Consider the following 22,205-nt stretch of genomic DNA (forward strand, 5'->3'; position numbering starts at 1 on the left):
ATGAACAATGAAGCATTGCCGCTGCTGGCTGCCTCCCCGGTGTCTTGACAACTGTAACCCCTTTAATAACGCTGCATTAAGGATCAAAGGACTAAATAAGCAGACTAAATAAGCAGAAGATGGCTTACATCCTTACAAGTCCTAAGCAAATGTCTAACTCGCCACAATGGGTGCAGAAATGACTGCTGCAGGATGTTTATACGGATGTCCTCCAAGAAAACGCCACTTGCATGCTGCAAAGAAGGAAAAGGAGTAGATTAGCTGAATTGTCAGGAAAGTAGAACACATGGAATACGTATGTGGCACTGACATGCGATTTGCTGTAAGAGCCCTGTACACCTGTATAAGTGCAGTGGCTTACATAGGATCGAGAAGATCAAAGTGAGCCCCCATTCAGAACATTAAATGCATTGAAATCTACAGTACGTTCAAATCAGCATCAAAATCCACAGGAGAATGCCTCAAATAGTTGTTCTTAATTTCCTGGCAGATTTCCTGTGGGTTTTGCACAGGAAATGCGGTAGCCCAGAGGACTACTGCAATGGGTTAATGATTGCCAAAAGATTTTATTTAATGTTGCATGCAAAAATCTTCTATATGCCCAGAGTGTCAGGCGTTTTTATGTTTTCTGCATTGTTTCTCTTTACCTTATGCTACATCGGTTTAGAAAGGATAAAAGTGTTTAGCGTTTAATAAAAAGTTTAGTAAAAACAAAACCTGAGTTAAATGTTGTGTTTTATTGTTGAAGTACTTGTCTTTCTATGCACTGTGTGAACCAAATAGCTATGTTTGAGCAAAATATAGGTTTAATATTGACAAACTCTTTAGGTAGCCAGGGTGATGAACCTGGTCTGCTCACTGGTTAGTTGTGGAGTCTAGTCTGAGCAGAGCTAAAGAAAGGTTTAGTGAGTTAACCCTTTATAGGAACACCGATGTGCAATGGATTTTCTGCTGCAGACATAGTGCTGCCCCATTACTTTTCTTTTTAAACACCCCCTCCCAAAAAAAAAGGGACCCCAAACTTATAATACAAAGAAAATGGACGGCAACATTCAGATCACATTTACTGGGTTGAATGGGATTAGAAAAACATGGCTCACCTCTCCTACACATCTGTTTTATTAACGCTTGCATTCCCCATACAACAACAATTCTGGATCATCTTTTACAATTACTTTTACTATTACTGTTGTTCTGTTCCTCAATTATTGCTACTTGAAGTTTATTAAAGAATCTCAAACTGGGTGTTACAAATTTAGGGTGTCCTTGCACAGTCTGACAGTGGCGTCACTTATTGAATAGTGTCAGACTCTGCAGGGACACGCCCCAAATTGGGAAGTGGAGGAGTGGAACAGAATTGTGAAAATTGTAGGATATATATAAAAGAGGTGACTACTTAAGCTAATGATGAAGAGGTGACTGCTCATAGCTGTGTAGGATGGCTAAGCAGCCCTCGTGGACCAGGGTTGGCAACTGTCCAGAAATTTCTGGAGAGTCCGTAAAAATAGGCAACTTTTTTCCTATGTCCAGGAAAAAAGATAGATCTGTCTGATTTTTTTTTTAAGCAGGTGGTGCTTGACTATATTATTTTAGTGGTAATTATCACAATTTTACAGATGACAGCAAATGCAGGCAATGAGTTCTTATCAGTATATTGTGCTATAGACATGTATGACTCAATCTTTATCACTCATTATGGCTTTCCAATTTGTCTGTAAAAAAATGTTGGCTGTCCTTGATTTTGGAAGGCGTTTTCCCGAAAAAAAGAAAAATTCCTGTTGAACCCACAAGAGATAGGGGTCCCTAGGGATTAGAAGTGTAGACAATACCCATATGAAGACCATGCCAGTTTGTGTGGCCTGGCAGGTTTCAACCTACATACAAGGGCAGGGAGTTGAAGGCCATACACAAGCCCAAACTGCCCTCCCTTTAGTCCAATCCAAGGGTCTGTAGGTAAATCTAACCTCGTGTGTGTGTGTGTGGGGGGGGGGGGGGGGGGGGGGGGGGCAGGGGCAGTTGAACATTACAAGAAGTGATGACAACCAGTAACCATCTCTACATGGTGTAGATGATCTAAAGCTTTAATTAAATTTTGAGCTGAATCAACACCAGTGATGAACGATCAGGACTTTGGCAGCAGCGTTATCGGCTCTGACATCAGCAGAGTAGTATCAGGAGGGCCATGACTAATGCTGCTTGTTGCCTGACAATAACTTCATGTTATCTACGGGGCCTGTCAGCCGGTTTAATATGTTCTTCTGGCCCCAACATACTGTATCGCTAAATACAGAAATACACCAGCCACGCTCTAATAATACATATAGTGCATCTACTACTAGGGAAAAGAGGAATGTAATAGACCATATCTAGTAACTTACAGATATCAAAAGGGGTTGTTTAGATTGGAAACTCAATTTCTCATAACCCCTTAGGAAACTCTGAGTTAATAGAAGGGGACCCCTGCTCCCCATGGAGCGGAGAGCAACCACAGAGGGTGTCTGTTCCTGGAGGACCCAACAGCTCATTGAATTAAAGGGGTTGTCCGATCCAGTGGCATAGCTAAAAGGCTTATGGGCCCTGGTGCAAGAGTTCAGCTTGGGCCCCCCTTTCCTCAGTGCTTCGTGTCCAGGGGCAGGGAAGCACCTAGCCTTCCTGCTGCCTGAGACAAAAATTGAAACAGCACCCCCCATGCCAAATTCTTGACCTAACCTCTTCCCTCCAGCCAAAGGTGTAACTTGACCAGCATACACTTTCTATAATACCGGTGTCTTCTTATGAGGCCCAAGGGTCTTTGGGCCCCCTCAGGCTCTTGTAGTGACTGCTACCTCTGCACCCTCTACAGCTACACCTCTGGTCCTATCTCAACATCTCTTGTACTGTATATCACTAGGATGTGACATAAAAGTCAGGTAGGTGCAGGTCCCATCTCTAGGACCAGGGCCTAGAAGTGAAGGAGAGCACACCGTGCATTCACAGCATGCTCTCCAATAATTGCTACAGAGTGGCAATTGCGGCCACCTCTCCATTCACGGTTATTGGACAGATGGAAATAACTGAGCCAGCACTTGGAACTCCTATAGCAGTGACTGGAGAGGACGCTGTACATGCATGATGTGCTCTCCTTCACTTTGGGCCCTGTTCTGGAGATGGGACCCAAAGGTGCTCTCCTTCACTTTGGGCCCTGTTCTGAAGATGGGACCCACAACTGTCTGACATTCGTGTCATATCCTAGCAATATACAGTACACAACCGTCATTCACAATTGTTTCTTTCACACTTACTTTCATATTACTCCTAGCATACAGACATACACCACCACCTTCGCAGTTAGCCGTATAATTTCTGAAGAGTGTAAAACCTTGAAGATTTACATCTCAACCGTGAGAAGAGTCCAGCCATGTCTCAGCAACACCAACTACATCAGTATGCTTCTCCAGTACCAAGGCCAATGAGAAGTTATAGGAGCAAAAACCAACAACGAGATGAGGATCAGTATTTGTTCTTGCTATAAGCCCACCTTACCCCCTGGTACTGCAGGCAACCTTATACCAAATATTAGTACAATACAAGCAATTAGATCATGTGGAACAAGTGCCATGAATGTTCCAAGATATCTGGACCAGTCCTATGGGACCTGTTGTCCTACAGTATGTAGAATGCATACATATTCTATAGAAGTTGCTTACACACATTAAACTAATCTTAGCAACATACTTTCGTTTCACCTTGTGCTCTACAATTACTCTAGGTCCCACCAAATGTTTTACCTCTACAATTTCTGGTGGAAAGAGACATCAGAGAAGCCTTTAGAGAAACATCAGAGAAGCCTTATCTGTTCCTCTAAAGACTCTATATTCACTGGAGTTATTGGTCTATGTTAGCAGAGATCAATGCAGGAACAAGAGGCGTCTTTTAGCAGCCAGCAATAAGATACTCACTTGAAGCTTCCTATTAGCAGTAAGCGTATCATGGGAAGGAGAGGTCCTTCTGTGACCACTAATTTGAATGAGAGAACCCTGCTGTGACCACTGGGAAAAGGTGGGTTGGCCTTTCTTTGACTACTGAAGGAATGTGAGGGAATGGGAAGGGTGAGGTCTGTTCTGACCCATGGGGAAACAGAAGGAGGTCCTTCTGCAACTACTAAGAGAATAAGAGGGTCCTTCTGTGAGTAGTAAAGGAAGGTGGGGCTGCTATGACTACTTTGGAAGTGGGTTAGAAGTCATTGCAAGAATTTCTAGCCTCAGAGCTCAAAGATGCAATTTTTTGATTTTGTTAATAAAGAATGAATTATAAGTTAAATTTTCAGCCTAAAGACAAAAAGATATTTTTAATTAATTTTCCTGCCCCAAGTCTCATTAAATATTCTGTTCATTTCACATCTTCTATCGTATTTGTAAAACCAGATTTTAAGTTTGTTGCCTGCACAGTACTTTTTCTTTGTGTGGTCATAAAGGCTACGTCTACACGACGACATTTGTCGCGCGACATTTTGTTGCACTATTGTCGCGCGACAATATTTATAATGGCAGTCTATGGTGCCGCACTGCAACATGCAACATGCTGCGACTGCGACGCAACATTCGCAGAAAATCCATTCGAGATGGATTTTTCTGCGACTGTTGCATCGCAGTCGCAGCATGTTGCATGTTGCAGTGCGACACCATAGACTGCCATTATAAAAATTGTCGCGCGACATTAGTGCAACAAAATGTTGCGCTACAAATGTTGCAGTGTAGTTGTGCCCTATCTGTCGCGCGACTTATTGTTGCGCGACAAATGTCATTGTGTAGACGTAGCCTAAATGTTAGGAACTTAGGATAGTAATTTGAATTGAATCCCAATGGAATGGAAATGAAAGACTAATATTTTGGTGTCAATCGAGGTTAACAATTCCCGGTTCCTCCCTGCAGGATACACATACATCTTAAGTGCTGCGCAAAATGTGACACTTGCATCAAGAAATGGCAATGAGTAACGCGAGAAAAGCTACTTCATGCATTAATGCGATCGAGCACAGAAGAGAAGAAGGGAGTGAAGATTATGGAAAATGGTTGTAGAATACCGCCTGTTGTGCTGCAAATATACACATTATCTGCCATTACTTATATATAGCACGTCTGCAGCTTAAGAACATAAAAGACATTATTGAATTAGGAGATGAAACAGAAAGACATTACAGAAGTCTATCACACGTCTCTCTGAGCATCAAACCTAAGCCGGAACTTCAGATGAATCCTGAGCTGACGCTTTATATGAATGTCAGAACAAATAAAAATGAGAATTTTAGTTTAAGAAAAACAAACCTAAATTGTAATCATTTTTCTGATATATTGTACTACATGCATGTGACCAATCACGTGCCCTGCTACGCCTATTTATACCTGCCAGGATATGTCTATCTTAGGGCTCATGCACACGAACGTATTTTCTTTCCGTGTCCGTTCAGTTTTCTTTCAATGGGTCCACAAAAAGAATGGAAGTTACTCCGCGTGCATTCCGTTTTTCGTATGTCCATTCTGCAAAAAAATAGAACATGTCCTATTATTGTCCGCATAACGGACAGTACTGTTCTATTAGGGGCCAGATGTTCTGTTCCGCTCCACAAAATACGGAATACACACGGATGTCATCCGTGTTTTTTGCGGACTGCAAAATACGTACGGTCGTGTGCATGAGCCCTTAAGCTGAGTTCACATTTTAGTTATTTGGTCAGTTATTTCCATCAGTTATTGTGAGCCAAAACCCATAGTGAAGCCTCCACAGACATACGGTGTAATGGAAAGATCTGAGCCTGTTCTGTGTTTTTGACCCTCACCTGGTTTTAGCTCACAATAACTGATGGAAATAACTGATCAAATAACTGAAGTGTGAACTTGGCCTTATCTGTCAAAAGATTTGAGCAAACTTCTAAAATGCATTGTATCTTATAATGATCCTGATTTACAGCATGTATTATACTTTAGAGCTGAATTCACCAATCTTTAGGCTTCAGAGCTGAAATTCCCCTCATTTCCCCACTTGCTTGGGTCATTCGCATACTAGTAGATGCTATCTTTTCCTTAGGGTATGGCTGCGTGGTCAGTTTTCTGCTTGCAGTTCTGGAAGCCAAAATCAGGAGTGGATTATAAAAGGAGAAAAACTAAAAAAGAAATATAAGACCTCTTGTTTTTAGAATTTACTCCTGGTTCTGAGTGCCAAAACTGCATGAAGAAACCAGACTGTGTGGCCGCACCCTTAGGAGCTCAGCCCAATTGTTAGGGGTGTGTCTGTCCACAAACATGTTGACAGTTTCCAACAGCAATCAGAGAAAGTATGAAATATATTACAGACTGTAAAGTGGTGTCTGAAGGTGGAAATGTTTGTTTGAACTAGAAAACCCCTTAAAATTTGAGTTCAGGGTTTGGCACAAGATCAGCAATCATGAATTACTGTGATTTATTTTTTGACTGCGCATTTTTTCCAGCTGAAATTTGCAAAAAATACTTGAAGTATTACTAAAATGTACTGAATCAATTCTCTGATACACTGTAGCAAAACCTTAAATTGGTTGTCAGAGCTGAACCCGGACATACCCATAATTTCACCCCGGCAGCCCCCCTGACTTGAGCATCAGAGCAGTTCATGCTCTAATGCTCTTAACCCTGCGCAAAATCGCGCAGGGCACGGGCTCTTTTGATTGCAATCACACACTGCTGGGCGAAAGCTTCCGCCTGGCAGTGTGTTCGGTGACGTCACCGGCTCTGATGGGTGGGTTTTAGCACTGCCCTAGCCATTTTACTGGCTAGGGCAGCGCTAAAACCCGCCCATCAGTGCCGGTGACGTCACCGGGCTTCCTGGCAGCCCCATGGAGAGTGATTTAGCGCAGGACAAAGGAGAGCATCGGAGCATGAACTGCTCCGATGCTCAAGTCAGGGGGCTGCCGGGGTGAAAATGGAGGGATGTCCGGGTTCAGCCCTGAACCCGGACAACCCCTTTAAGGTACGAAAGAGATTTCTGTAGTTAGGGGCTGGACACTTTAGACAATCCCTTTTCATTAGAAGGGTTCCTTGAAATTCAGAGAGCTGTAATCGGTAGTTGAACTCAGCCTCAAGTGTTCAAATCCTCTGCAGCGCCACCACAGGAGAATTTGAGTATTACACAGTTTCCAATGAAAATTAATGAGCTGTCTGTGTAATAATACATAGATGCACTGGGACCTTCACAGCAGAAGATGCTGTTTGTAGCTCATCTCCACTTCATGATCATCCTGAACAGGACACCCCTTCTTTTAGATCAGAATTCTCTAAAAGGGCATTTAAAAATGGTGTGCACTTTGTATTATGTAATACCAGGAAAGGATACTAACAAGAAATCATAAAGAATTTCTTTATACTTCTGGATCTATTCCCACTTTTCCCTAAAAAAAAAAGGGTGGGAACCACAAACACGTTGCACGACCTACAATTAACTTAGCAATAGTGTCTACGGGTGCTGGTATTATAATTAATTGCCATTATAAAACACTAATTCCCTAGCAAAAACGCATGGCTGTTTATATAAAACAGAAACTAAGATGTAATTCATGGCACAAAAGCCATGTAGAAAGTGCAGTTTAATAAAAATAATAATGAGATAGTTCAAGTGAGGCTACAAATGATAGAAAATATACAGAAAATTATAAAAAGCGAGATCAGCTGCTGCCCTGTATGCCCCGAAGGTGGATTTTGCAAATCAGGCCCTTTCCAATGTGCACAATACACATTACAAGAGAACCTGGAGCTGGAAAATGTATTTCCTCTATTGCTCTAATGGCATAATTCACTTTATCTGTACATTATGAGAAAATAAAGATGAATATCACAAACACAATAGATAATTTTCCCCAACTCTGATTTATTTCCAAATGCAAGCCCAAGATAAAGCAAATTCACCTCTGGCATTCAAAAGCTGGGGCGGAGGGCTTCAAAAGAAAATGCAAAACACTAAAAGCGCTAAAAATCTATTTAAATATAGAAAAAATTAAGAGGTAAAATAAAAAGGGAAAAAATATAGAAATAAAACAAATAAAATGTACAATAAAAATAAATGAAAGAGACAAAATAGTGTAATATAAAAATACATATTGTAGGTGAAATTTCAGGATGAACCTAAAAAGCGCTCTAAACTTTACAGGTGAACTTAATGTGACCTTCTCTAAACTTTTGAATGCACATGTCCAACTGTTCAATGTTAAATCGAATCCAGCTGGCACTCGCTGTAATTACCTGGCGTTGCACGGAAGGAGCGTGCTCCACGTGGATCAATGAAAAAATCCAGCAAACCGCCAATATGTTGCGAAATATTAATCTTCTTCATTTCTCATCAATAGATTGTTTCATATAACGCGTTTTGGCATATAGCCTTTATCGATGGATACATAACATGATTCACAGTGACTCTTATATATATGCATCAATCAAACAAAGCGACATCATCCACCCCCCTATATGGGCGGGAACAAAAAACATAAACCAACCCGCTTCTTAGTTTCACTATAGCCCGAAAACACATATACAGAGAGGATATCACAAAATTGAAAATAGTCAATCAGCGAGCCGATAGTGTCTATCTGTTTGCTGATCGACTATTTTCGGATTTTTGATATCCTCTCTGTATATGTGTTTTCGGGCTATAGTGAAACTAAGAAGCGGGTTGGTTTATGTTTTTTGTTCCCGCCCATATAGGGCGGTGGATGATGTCACTTTGTTTGATTGATATATATATATATATATATACAAGAGTCACTGTGAATCATGTTATGTATCCATTGATAAAGGCTATATGCCGAAACGCGTTATATGAAACAATCTATTGATGAGAAATAAAGAAGATTAATATTTCGCAACATATTGGCGGTTTGCTGGATTTTTTCATTGATCAACTGTTCAATGTGTCAGTACTTTTTGCACAACTTGATGTTCTCTTACAAGGAGCTTAATGAAATTTACAACAGGTGTTTGATCCATGAATCGCCCAATAAATTTCCTGGTTCCATAAGAATTGGTATTTAAACAGTCCTCCTCATCATTCTGTTCACATTTTGACATCATGAAACCAAGGCGACACCTAACAATTGGTCAACAGTACCTCACCATTGCGAGGCTTCAAGCGGGAAGTTCCACGGAAGTGGCCACTGAGCTTAGAGTGCTCACAGAGTGTCATCAGCAGGTTGTAAGAGAGGTAGAGAGAGATTGGAAGAGTCACAGAAAGGAATAGAAGTGGATATCCTTTGGCCACATTCCACACTGATGACTGCTTCATTGTGAAGCAGTCGGAAAGAGTAATCAATGATCTGATCTGGGGAAGAAAACGAGTGAGACTCAAATTGGAATACCTCTATAAGCCTTTGGACCATGGGGGTCTAAACCTCCCATGCTTCAAGGGCTATTTTACTGCCGCCCACTTATGGACGTGCAGTGAGTGGCCAAATAGCACCTTCCTGAGTAGCCTAGTAAGAAGCTCCCCACATAATAATATATTTACGCTTCTGGAATCAGGGTTATTGACTAACAGGGACCGGGGGCCTAAAGGGACTATAAAACTCCTAATGAAAATATGGGCTGTTACCAGAGAATGGTTAGGAGTAAAAGGATCACTTATATTCACGCCTCTTTGGCACAACACTCACTTACAGATATTAGATGGTATAGCACAGGATCAATTTTGGCAAAAAAATGGGATTCTTTCCCTGGCACAGGTTGTTAACGGAGAAATCATGCAGTTTGTGGAATTATCACATAGTGTTGAGAATTTGTCATGGTTTAGGTATTTCCAGCTTCGTTCTGCACTTTTTAGTCTAGATGATAAATCACTGTTAGAAATAGATAATTCCTCCCCGCTAAACGAGCGGTTTGGGAAGGCACTAGTAAGAATGAAGATTTCAAATATATATATAAACTATTAATTAATTCACGGTTTTCTGAGACACAATCACCAGGGCAAAAGGCTTGGGTGAGGGATTGCCCAAATATACAAAGTGTAGGGTGGGGGAGTATTTTTACTAACCCAGATGTATTATCCCATAACTTCAATCATGTCCTAATACAGTTCAATATTTATCATAGGCTATATGTTACCCCCACTTGGCTCAACAAGTGTGGAATAAGAGATTCTTCCAACTGCCCTCGATGTGATACTGCCGGTGCGGATTACATACATATGATCTGGGCATGCCCAGAACTCAGGGCATATTGGAGTGGTATTAACCAGTTTCTTACTTATAAACTAAAAACACAGATTCCTCTTGAGCCACAATTGTTTTTACTGAACGATCTCTCGATATTAACTAGTCATAAACCCCAAAAGATTCTAATAGGCAGAATATTACTATTGGCCAGGGTCCTGATCAGTCGGAGCTGGTTTGCACGTCAGGCCCCAGAAGTAAATAAATGGATAAATCTGGTCAATAAGTTAAAAAATTATGAGCGGATTCTCTATAAGCAGAGGGGTGGAATTAAGAAATGGGCTAAGATATGGGACGGCTGGTAATTCTGATGGGATTTTATGAATGTAAAAATTTACTATTCTATATTATATCTAAATTTATTTTATTTTATTTTTTTTTGCCCCCTCTTCTTTCTTCCCTTCCCTTAATTTTTAGGGGGGTAGTGGGGGAGGCGGGGGCGCACGCATCATATGTTGGGGGGGGGAGAAGAGGTGGGGGGGAAAGGAAAAGTGGGTTTGAAAATGTATACTAATTTTGAATTATATTTTCGTGTACTGCTTGTATAGTAATAAAGATGCTAAATAAAAAAATTAAAAAAACAATGCCCTGCGGAACCGGATGAAAAATGCCAGGCACAATCGTCAAGGAGAGCGCTATGCATCAGCCACTGTTGTCACCAGACAAGCCTTTGGTGGTGGTGTTACAGTGGGCAGGTGTGTCTAGTCAATACAGAACTGCCCTACACTTTGTGAATAGTACAGTGACAAGCCCATACTACTTGAATAACATCATTAATCCAGTCCTTATGCCTCTGCATGAACAACACAGGCCTAATTTAATCTTCATGGATGACAATGCGGCAGCTCATCGAGGTCGCATTAGGGAACGGCTGCTGGAGACTAGGGTACCTCAAATGGAGTGGCCTGCACTTTCTCTAGACCTGAATCCCATTGAAAACCTATAGCATCAGCTGAGTCACCATGTAGAGGCTTGTAACTCTGTTCCCCAGAACCTCAATGACCTGAGGGCCACCCTTTAAGAAGAGTGGGATGCCATGCCTCAGCAGACAATAAGTTGACTTCTGAACAGCATGAGACGTCGTTGTGAAGCTGTAATTGATGCACAAGGCCAGATGACAAGTTTTTGAGACATTGACATTTTATGTGGGGGTATACCCACCACTGGTGTTGGCTTTTGTTTCAATAAATTGTTTGACATGAGGAAATCACCATTGCATACTTTTACTTAAATGCCCTACTTTCATGATATACTATCACTGGACTGTGAGCTTTTTACATTTTCCATAAATTTTACACGAAAGCCAAATATCCCTAACTTTTTGTGAGTAGTGTGTATATATTCACTGCTTGAGAAAGTCCCAGTAAGAGGACTGAAACATCGCTTTTTGGTGAATAAAGAACACTACTTTTAATTTACTTCTTGGGAGTGACGTGGAATTTTTCAAATGTATATATATTCTGACCTAAAAATCTAAAAGTCGAAAAAAGATGAAATAAAAAAAGTGGTGATAATGATAGTAATACCACAATATTTTCTTGTATAGACTATAAAACTATTGGATTTTATGTTTATTTCAACTATTCTATATAACAGAGCTAGCATTAGCTGAAAAGACACAGAATACTACTCAGCAGGGCCAGATTTGGCCTTTCTGGGGATCTAAGAAAAGGTACTGTATGTCTAGAGGACCCCTGTCGCACTGCTAAGTCCCACTCTCAGTTTAATGCTAAAGTGACACGACCGTTGTTTTGGTCGCATCCGAGCCACATTTTTTGCAGCTCGGATGCAGACTTATTCCCTTCAATGGGGCCGCAAAAGATGCGGCCAGTACTCCATGTTCTGCCCTCATCAGTTGCTCCTTTCCGTGACCCTGCAAAAAGAATAGAACATGTCCTATTCTTATCAGTTTTGCGGACAAGAATAGGCATTTCTATATTCGGACGGCCGTTCCGCAAATTGCGGAACGCACACAGGTGGCATCCGTGTTTTGCGCATCCACTATTTGCGGACCACAAAACACGGCATGGTCGTGTGAATGTAGCCTAATAGTGCAACCTAGCTACTTCTGCTGCTGATCTACAGCTGGAAAGAGCTAAACCCCCACTCTGGTCTCCAGCTCCCTGATCTCTGGGGCCTGAAGTATTTGCTTGGTTTGAATAGTGGTCAAGTTCACCACAGCTACCCAGCAGTGTCTTGCTCCACCATTGTCTTTCCCTGCCAGCAGTCTGCACAATGAGTGTGATAATGGGGCTAGAAAAGTGGTACATGCACAGAACATCCCAATACCCAGATAATCAGTGAGTAGGGTGATGTATTTGAAACAGAAATGCTGTGGCACAGTGAAGTGTTCCTGTTTGTTTGACCTAACTTGTTTGACCCCTCTTCTACTTCTTCCACATTGTACTGAATGCTCTTTTCTACTACATCCGTGACTGAACACTTAAGGCTGGGTTCACATGAGCGTGTCCGGATTAGGTCCGGATGCGTCCCGGTGTGTTGCGGCAAAACCGCGCGAGTAGGAATGCAATTGCAGTCAGTTTTGACTGCAATTGCGTTCCGATGTTCAGTTTTTATCGCGCGGGTGCAATGTTTTTTGCACGCGCGTGATAAAAAACCGACACTGGTACCCAGACCCGAACTTCTTCACAGAAGTTCAGGTTTGGGTTAGTTGTAGTGTAGATTGTATTACTTTCCCTTATAACATGGTTATAAGGGAAAATAATAAGATTCTGAATACAGAATGCATAGTACAATAGGGCTGGAAGGGTTTAAAAAAATAAACTCATTAACTCACCTTCTCCTCTTGATCTCGAAGTTCCCGGTCTCTTCTTTACTTGAGTTGTGGGCTAAAGGACCTTTGAGTTGAGTTTACTGATGAGTTGTGGGCTAAAGGACCTTTGGTGACGTCAGATCTCATGCTCCAATCACATGGTCCATCACCGTGGTGATGTACCATGTGATTGGAGCATGAGATCTGACGTCACCAAAGGTCCTTTAGCCCACAACTCAAGTAAAGAGACCGGGAACTTCGAGATCAAGAGGAGAAGGTGAGTTAATGAGTTTATTTTTTTAAACCCCTCCAGCCCTATTGTACTATGCATTCTGTATTCAGAATGCTATTATTTTCCCTTATAACCATGTTATAAGGGAAAGTAATACAGTTTATAGACTGTCACCTAGCAACCATGCGTGAAAATCGCACCGCATCCGCACTTGCTTGCGGATGCTTGCGATTTTCACGCAACCCCATTCACTTCTATGGGGCCTGCGTTGCGTGAAAAACGCAGAATATAGAGCATGCTGCAATTTTCACGCAACGCACAAGTGATGCGTGAAAATCATCGCTCATCTGAACATCCCCATAGAAATGAATGGGTCCAGATTCAGTGCGGGTGCAATGCGTTCACCTACCGCATTGCACCCGCGCGGAAATCTCGCCCGTGTGAACGCAGCCTATAGGTGGAATTTTCCACTTGAGTCTTTCTCCCTCTCAGACTATTGCATTCATCATCTTCCATCTATGTCTCCAATGAAACCTCCAGTGAAACAATGGAAATGTGGCATGGTTCAGCCTCCAAAATTTTAAGAAATAAACCAAGGAAGTTTTGAGTTGGATGGGAATCAAATTGAAGATGAGCTTCCCAACCTATCAGGCTTAAAGGGAACCTGTCATCAACTTTATTCTGCCCTCGCTCAAAGCAGCATAAAGTAGTGACAGACACGCTGATTTCCGCGGTGTGTCACTCATCAGCTAAAAGTAAGTGGTTGCCGAAAACCAACATCATAATCATTGCAGCCCAGGCTTTGAAAAGAGTCAGATCTACCTGAGAAGAGTCAGAGTTATTCATAACCTCCTGCTCTCCCCGCCCATTTGCTGATAATTGAGTCTTCTCCTTACTTTTCTACATAGGAGAGAACTGTCAATCATCAGAAGATGGGCGGGGAGAGCAGAAGCTTATGAATAACTCTGACTCTTCTCAAGTGGATTTGACTCTTTTGAAGACATGTTCTGGAATGATTATGATGCTGATTCTTGGCAACCACTTACTTTTAGATCATGAGTGACACACCGCTGAAATCAACGTGTCTGTCACTATTTTATGCTGTCCTCGGTAAGTTTAGCATAAAATTGAAGACAGGTTCCCTTTAAGCCTAAGTTGACGAATACAGTATTTTTTGCCTATCCATAGATTTTCCAGTCTTATCCACAGAGAAGGGCAAAAACAACATATACTTCATGCAGTAACTAATTTGGGCTCTTACAAATTATGATCTTTACCTCCACAGTAATTATCTCTGTCAAGTCAAAGAGCCAACCTTTATTTTAATGCATGAATTTTTTCCCCCATCTAGATCCACAAAATTGGAGGATGATGTCAGAAAACAGATTCTGGGAGGCCTTCTTTAACCACCTCAGCCCCCAGTGCTTAAACACCCTGAAAGACCAGGCCACTTTTTACACTTCTGACCTACACTACTTTCACCGTTTATTGCTCGGTCATGCAACTTACCACCCAAATGAATTTTACCTCCTTTTCTTCTCACTAATAGAGCTTTCATTTGGTGGTATTTCATTGCTGCTGACATTTTTACTTTTTTTGTTATTAATCGAAATTTAACGATTTTTTTGCAAAAAAATGACATTTTTCACTTTCAGTTGTAAAATTTTGCAAAAAAAACGACATCCATATATAAATTTTGCTCTAAATTTATTGTTCTACATGTCTTTGATTAAAAAAAAATGTTTGGGTAAAAAAAAAAATGGTTTGGGTAAAAGTTATAGCGTTTACAAACTATGGTACAAAAATGTGAATTTCCGCTTCTTGAAGCAGCTCTGACTTTCTGAGCACCTGTCATGTTTCCTGAGGTTCTACAATGGCCAGACAGTACAAACACCCCACAAATGACCCCATTTCGGAAAATACACACCCTAAGGTATTCGCTGATGGGCATAGTGAGTTCATAGAACTTTTTATTTTTTGTCACAAGTTAGCGGAAAATGATGATTTTTTTCTTTTTTTTTTTTTTTCTTACAAAGTCTCATATTCCACTAACTTGTGACAAAAAATAAAAACTTCCATGAACTCACTATGCCCATCACGAAATACCTTGGGGTCTCTTCTTTCCAAAATGGGGTCACTTGTGGGGTAGTTATACTGCCCTGGCATTCTAGGGGCCCAAATGTGTGGTAAGGAGTTTGAAATCAAATTCTGTAAAAAATGACGAGTGAAATCCGAAAGGTGCTCTTTGGAATGTGGGCCCCTTTACCCACCTAGGCTGCAAAAAAGTGTCACACATCTGGTATCTCCGTATTCAGTAGAAGTTGGGGAATGTGTTTTGGGGTGTCTTTTTACATATACCCATGCTGGGTGAGATAAATATCTTGGTCAAATGCCAACTTTGTATAAAAAAATGGGAAAAGTTGTCTTTTGCCAAGATATTTCTCTCACCCAGCATGGGTATATGTAAAAAGACACCCCAAAACACATTCCCCACCTTCTCCTGAGTACGGAGATACCAGATGTGTGACACTTTTTTGCAGCCTAGATGGGCAAAGGGGCCCACATTCCAAAGAGCACCTTTCGAATTTCACTCGTCATTTTTTACAGAATTTGATTTCAAACTCCTTACCACACATTTGGGCCCCTAGAATGCCAGGGCAGTATAACTACCCCACAAGTGACCCCATTTTGGAAAGAAGAGACCCCAGGGTATTCGCTGATGGGCATAGTGAGTTCATGGAAGTTTTTATTTTTTGTCACAAGTTAGTGGAATATGAGACTTTGTATGAAAAAAAAAAAAAAAAAAAATCATCATTTTCCACTAACTTGTGACAAAAAATAAAAAATTCTAGGAACTCGCCATGCCCCTCACGGAATACCTTGGGGTGTCTTCTTTCCAAAATGGGGTCACTTGTGGGGTAGTTATACTGCCCTGGCATTTTCCAGGGGCCCTAATGTGTGGTAAGTAGGTAAATGACCAGTGAAATCCGAAAGGTGCTCTTTGGAATGTGGGCCCCTTTGCCCACCTAGGCTGCAAAAAAGTGTCACACATCTGGTATCGCCGTATTCAGGAGACGTTGGGGAATGTGTTTTGGGGTGTCTTTTTACATATACCCATGCTGGGTGAGATAAATATCTTGGTCAAATGCCAACTTTGTATAAAAAAATGGGAAAAGTTGTCTTTTGCCAAGATATTTCTCTCACCCAGCATGGGTATATGTAAAATGACACCCCAAAACACATTCTCCACCTTCTCCTGAGTACGGAGATACCAGATGTGTGACACTTTTTTGCAGCCTAGGTGGGCAAAGGGGCCCATATTCCAAAGAGCACCTTTCGGATTTCACTCGTCATTTTTTACAGAATTTGATTTCAAACTCCTTACCACACATTTGGGCCCCTAGAATGCCAGGGCAGTATAACTACCCCACAAGTGACCCCATTTTGGAAAGAAGAGACCCCAGGGTATTCGCTGATGGGCATAGTGAGTTCATGGAAGTTTTTATTTTTTGTCACAAGTTAGTGGAATATGAGACTTTGTATTAAAAAAAAAAAAAAAAATCATTTTCCACTAACTTGTGACAAAAAATAAAAAATTCTAGGAACTCGCCATGCCCCTCACGGAATACCTTGGGGTGTCTTCTTTCCAAAATGGGGTCACTTGTGGGGTAGTTATACTGCCCTGGCATTTTCCAGGGGCCCTAATGTGTGGTAAGTAGGTAAATGACCAGTGAAATCCGAAAGGTGCTCTTTGGAATGTGGGCCCCTTTGCCCACCTAGGCTGCAAAAAAGTGTCACACATCTGGTATCGCCGTATTCAGGAGACGTTGGGGAATGTGTTTTGGGGTGTCTTTTTACATATACCCATGCTGGGTGAGAGAAATATCTTGGCAAAAGACAACTTTTTCCATTTTTTTATACAAAGTTGGCATTTGACCAAGATATTTATCTCACCCAGCATGGGTATATGTAAAATGACACCCCAAAACACATTCCCCAACTTCTCCTGAGTACGGCGATACCAGATGTGTGACACTTTTTTGCAGCCTAGATGCGCAAAGGGGCCCAAATTCCTTTTAGGAGGGCATTTTTAGACATTTGGATACCAGACTTCTTCTCACGCTTTGGGGCCCCTAGAATGCCAGGGCAGTATAAATACCCCACATGTGACCCCATTTTGGAAAGAAGACACCCCAAGGTATTCAATGAGGGGCATGGCGAGTTCATAGAAATTTTTTTTTTTTGGCACAAGTTAGCGGAAATTGATATTTTTTATTTTTTTCTCACAAAGTCTCCCGTTCCGCTAACTTGGGACAAAAATTTCAATCTTTCATGGACTCAATATGCCCCTCACGGAATACCTGGGGGTGTCTTCTTTCCGAAATGGGGTGACATGTGGGGTATTTATACTGCCCTGGCATTCTAGGGGCCCTAAAGCGTGAGAAGAAGTCTGGAATATAAATGTCTAAAAAATTTTACGCATTTGGATTCCGTGAGGGGTATGGTGAGTTCATGTGAGATTTTATTTTTTGTCACAAGTTAGTAGAATATGTGACTTTGTAAGAAAAAAAAAAAAATTCCGCTAACTTGGGCCAAAAAAAAGACTGAATGCAGCCTTACAGAGGGGGGGGGGGGGGGATCAATGACAGGGGGGGTGATCAATGACAGGGGGGTGATCAGGGAGTCTATATGGGGTGATCACCCAACTGTCATTGATCACCCCCCTGTAAGGCTGCATTCAGACGTCCGTATGATTTTTACGGATCCGATCAGTCTATCAGTGGATCCGTAAAAATCATGCGGACATCTGAATGGAGCTTTACAGGGGGGTGATCAATGACAGAGGGGTAATCAATGACAGGGGGGTGATCAGGGAGTCTATATGGGGTGATCACCACAGTCATTGATCACTCCCCTGTAAGGCTCCATTCAGACGTCCGTATGATTTTTACGGATCCGATCAGTCTATCAGTGGATCCGTAAAAATCATGCGGACATCTGAATGGAGCTTTACAGGGGGGTGATCAATGACAGAGGGGTAATCAATGACAGGGGGGTGATCAGGGAGTCTATATGGGGTGATCACCACAGTCATTGATCACTCCCCTGTAAGGCTGCATTCAGACGTCCGTATGATTTTTACGGATCCGATCAGTCTATCCGTAAAAATCATGCGGACATCTGAATGGAGCTTTACAGGGGGGTGATCAATGACAGGGGGGTGATCAGGGAGTCTATATGGGGTGATCACCTCCGTCATTTATCACTCCCCTGTAAGGCTGCATTCAGACGTCCGTATGATTTTTACGGATCCGATCAGTCTATCAGTGGATCCGTAAAAATCATGCGGACATCTGAATGGAGCTTTACAGGGGGGTGATCAATGACAGGGGGGTAATCAATGACAGGGGGGTGATCAGGGAGTCTATATGGGGTGATCAGGGGTGATCAAGGGCTAATAAGGGGTTAATAAGTGACGGGGGGGGGGGGGGGTGTAGTGTAGTGGTGCTTGGTGCAACATATTACTGAGCTGCCTGTGTCCTCTGGTGGTCGATCCAAACAAAGGGGACCACCAGAGGACCAGGTAGCAGGTATATTAGACGCTGTTATCAAAACAGCGTCTAATATACCTGTTAGGGGTTAAAAAAATCACATCTCCAGCCTGCCAGCGAACGATCGCCGCTGGCAGGCTGGAGATCCACTCGCTTACCTTCCGATCCTGTGAACGCGCGCGCCTGTGTGCGCGCGTTCACAGGAAATCTCGCGTCTCGCGAGAGGACGCACCGGCGCGTCCACCCAGAACAACAGGACCGCCGCAAAGACGCAATCCTGCGTACGACGGTCCTGAGGTGGTTAAGGAAATCATCCAAGGATAAATCAGGTTCTGCAGTCCTTAAATAATTCTGAGAATTTTTCACCAGAGCTGCAGCATGTTTTTAAGAACGCTCTTTCTAGGTCTTTATTTTTCTTCTTCTATAACTTGTAGATGTTAGGATTTTGAACATATTGCCTCATGTTTTGTCCTTTGACTTCCTCCATATACTTAGAATGCTTCCCTCTGCTCTTGAAAAACAAAATTTTCCCAGTTAATCCCTGAAGAAGGATTGCTGTTTACTTCGGAAGTTCAGAAGATGATAGAATGCTAAGAGTGGGAGGGGGAAAAAGTTGGAAGACAAATACAACAAACAGAGAATCCCTTAAATCAGGCTTGAAGCTTTGCTGGTACACAGTCACCTCAAAAATAGTGTTAGGCGCGAATATTCGAATAGCGAATATCAAATCACGAATATCGGCACTTCGAGAATTCGCGAATATTTTGAATATAGTGATATACTGTATATTCATAATTTCGAATATTCTAGATTTTTTTTTCATCAGTAACCTCCCTTCTTGCTTGTTGGCCAATGAGAAGGCTACAATGTCTTTGTCTGAGCTTAGCAACATCCCTAGCAACCAATAGGAAAGTTGCCTACCCCTTACTATATAAGAACCTCCCCAGCAGCCATTTTCTGTAGTATTTTGCATATCTGAGATACAGACAGCAGTGTTATTGCTGTGCTCTGTGCTTTCCTGTGTCATTACATTAGATAGTTAGTGGGAGATAGTCAGTGTAGGTTAGATAGTGATAAAGTGTAGCTGTTCTGCTGTCCATACATACATGCTACTTACATAGTGCTGTGATGTCACAAATTCACAACAATATTTAGTGCACCAATCAGTAATATGTAGTCATACCTGTTAAAATGTGAAGTTGCACGTATTGCTCCAAAATATTCGCATCATTAGTGCCGATTTCGTAATCGCGAATATATTGGAGCACTCTATCTGCATATAAAGCTATTGTAATGTTCTGCTGTGCCAACCATTTTTCCAGTCTCAGGAAACTTCTAGCAGATTAAAAAATGTAGCAACAGTGACCCACGTCTGTATTTTGCGCGTATTACATTGCCGATTTTTCGCGATCAAGAAAATAATCTCGAATTCGCGAATATATGATGAATATTCTACCAAATATTTGCGAAATATCGCGAATTCGAATATTGCCCCTGCCGCTCATCACTACTCAAAAATCCAGCCCTAATGGGATGGAAGCCATGGATGGATGTTAAGGGATATATGATCATCACAGAAGTTGTTCCCTGCTCAGGAGACCCCTCTATAAGCCAGAACAGAGAAATACTACAAAGAGCAGCACCCACTCTGGAGGACTTATGGACCATGACCATGTATAAACTTGGTGGCCTCTTTATTTGAGTGAGCGCTAGGTAATACCCCTATGCTCGAGGGATTCAAATTAATTGATGGGCAGCAGGTCTTCATTTAGAAAGTAGGTTGTCCAGATGGAACAACCACTTTAATGGTAATTTGCTTAGAATGTTTTGTCAGATCTACAGTATCAGAAATCTTTTAGCAAGTTCAAAGGGTTATAACTGCTTTATAAAATTCAGTCATTGTTAATTATTGATCTACAGCGATCCGTCAAGATGCAATGCCCTCAGGATACGATATTTTCAACATACAATGGTCTTTTCTGACCCATCGTAAATTGAAACTAGACTCAACATACAATGCCTCAGACTCAGATCCAACCAATCAAGGTCACTTCTCTGGTGAAATAGCTGTATTAGTTTCTAGTTATCAGCTATTCCTGACTGTTATATGTAAGGACTTGTTTTATCAGTCAAAGTTATCTGCTTATTTTTCTTAAATCTTCATTTCCTTTCATCTTGGATAACATTTTGGGGCTTTGGAACCGATTACTCAACTTGTAATGTTTTCAACATACAATTGTTGTCCTGGAACCATTTAATATTGTATCTTGAGGGACCACTGTATTTTGATCAAATTTTGATTTAACTATTGATCTAACATCACGCTTCACCATGTATCTATGCCATAATATGCTTTTTTTTTCCCTTTATAGGGAAAATTCCATCAGAGAAGTCCTGACCAGCCACACCCCTGGGAAAAGGGGAGGTGTGAGGCTCTAGTTAAGTCACCACCCCTCACTCCTCCCTGGTCTGACTCATGGTCTGAGAGAGATTGTTAAGTGATTTTCTCTGCGTGCTAAAAGTTTAGACAGAGAGGAAGTTAAGGACTCTGGGCAAGAACTAGCATATGGTGTGATTTTAAAAAATATGTCTATAAACTCATCCACTTATTTTTATTAATAAAATAGAATAGTTATATACTAAAGGTTGGTAATATGCCATATAAGAGATTTTTTTGATAACATAGTCTCCTAAAAGACCACCATAACTTCTACAGAAGACGAGCAGCTCTACTCCTACATTTACAATTTCATGTTTGTTTGCTTTTCCACAAATGACTGTTTGTACTTTGTATCAATACAAATCACATCAGTTACTTTTCCCCAATTAATACTTGCCTGAGCAAATACGGCATCTTTATGGCTGTTCTTTCCAAAGTAAACTGCGCCGGCTTACGGGGATTACAGCTCTTCCTGCTTGAATAACAATATAGTGCTGAGCTTTTTAAGCATTGGCAAACACAACTATTCCAGGACAAACCGCCTGCTCTTATTCATCCATGCATTATGAGGCAGCTATCTCTTCAGCGAGAGGAGCAGTGATCCCGCACCCTGCGTGTTTTATTAGTATAGCATTTACTTTCCATGGGTCAGTGGGTATAAAAGAAAAGAAAACCACAAAAACATTTGTAGAAAATAAGGACCTATTTGTCTGGAACGGAACAGTAAGCTATTGGTTGGGTTCATTTCTCTTCTACAAACAATCATCTTATTAATACATGTGTGTTATATTGTACCTAGCCAGTAACCCATGACTGGGGCTGACTGATACACCGCCTAATATATATCCCATTCTAATATCAAGTAATGTGAAGCATACCTGCACTGCCAATAAATAGGGACCGGCATCGTTGGCAAACACACTTCAGTTCAGAGGGTCCTGGACTATGGCCAAAGCATAGCAAGCTGAATACATACTGTATACATTTAATTTCATTTTAATAACTAA

The 22,205-nt window shown here is 41.5% G+C and overlaps 1 protein-coding gene across 2 annotated transcripts in view; it reads right to left on the reverse strand.

Annotated features, from left to right (window-relative positions):
• Window positions 1-22,205, reverse strand: part of HPCAL1 (hippocalcin like 1) — a 180,420-nt gene that overhangs the window by 60,184 nt on the left and 98,031 nt on the right. Inside the window, exon 3 of one of the 2 annotated variants that reach the window (XM_040427470.1) lies at window positions 163-233. The gene's annotated coding sequence lies outside the window, so the exon portion shown is untranslated. Of the gene's footprint in view, window positions 1-128; window positions 234-22,205 lie in introns of both variants that reach the window. The other variant, XM_040427471.1, reaches the window with a different exon arrangement.

The sequence above is a fragment of the Bufo bufo genome, chromosome 4 (assembly GCF_905171765.1).
Source record: "Bufo bufo chromosome 4, aBufBuf1.1, whole genome shotgun sequence".
NCBI classification, from domain to species: domain Eukaryota; kingdom Metazoa; phylum Chordata; class Amphibia; order Anura; family Bufonidae; genus Bufo; species Bufo bufo.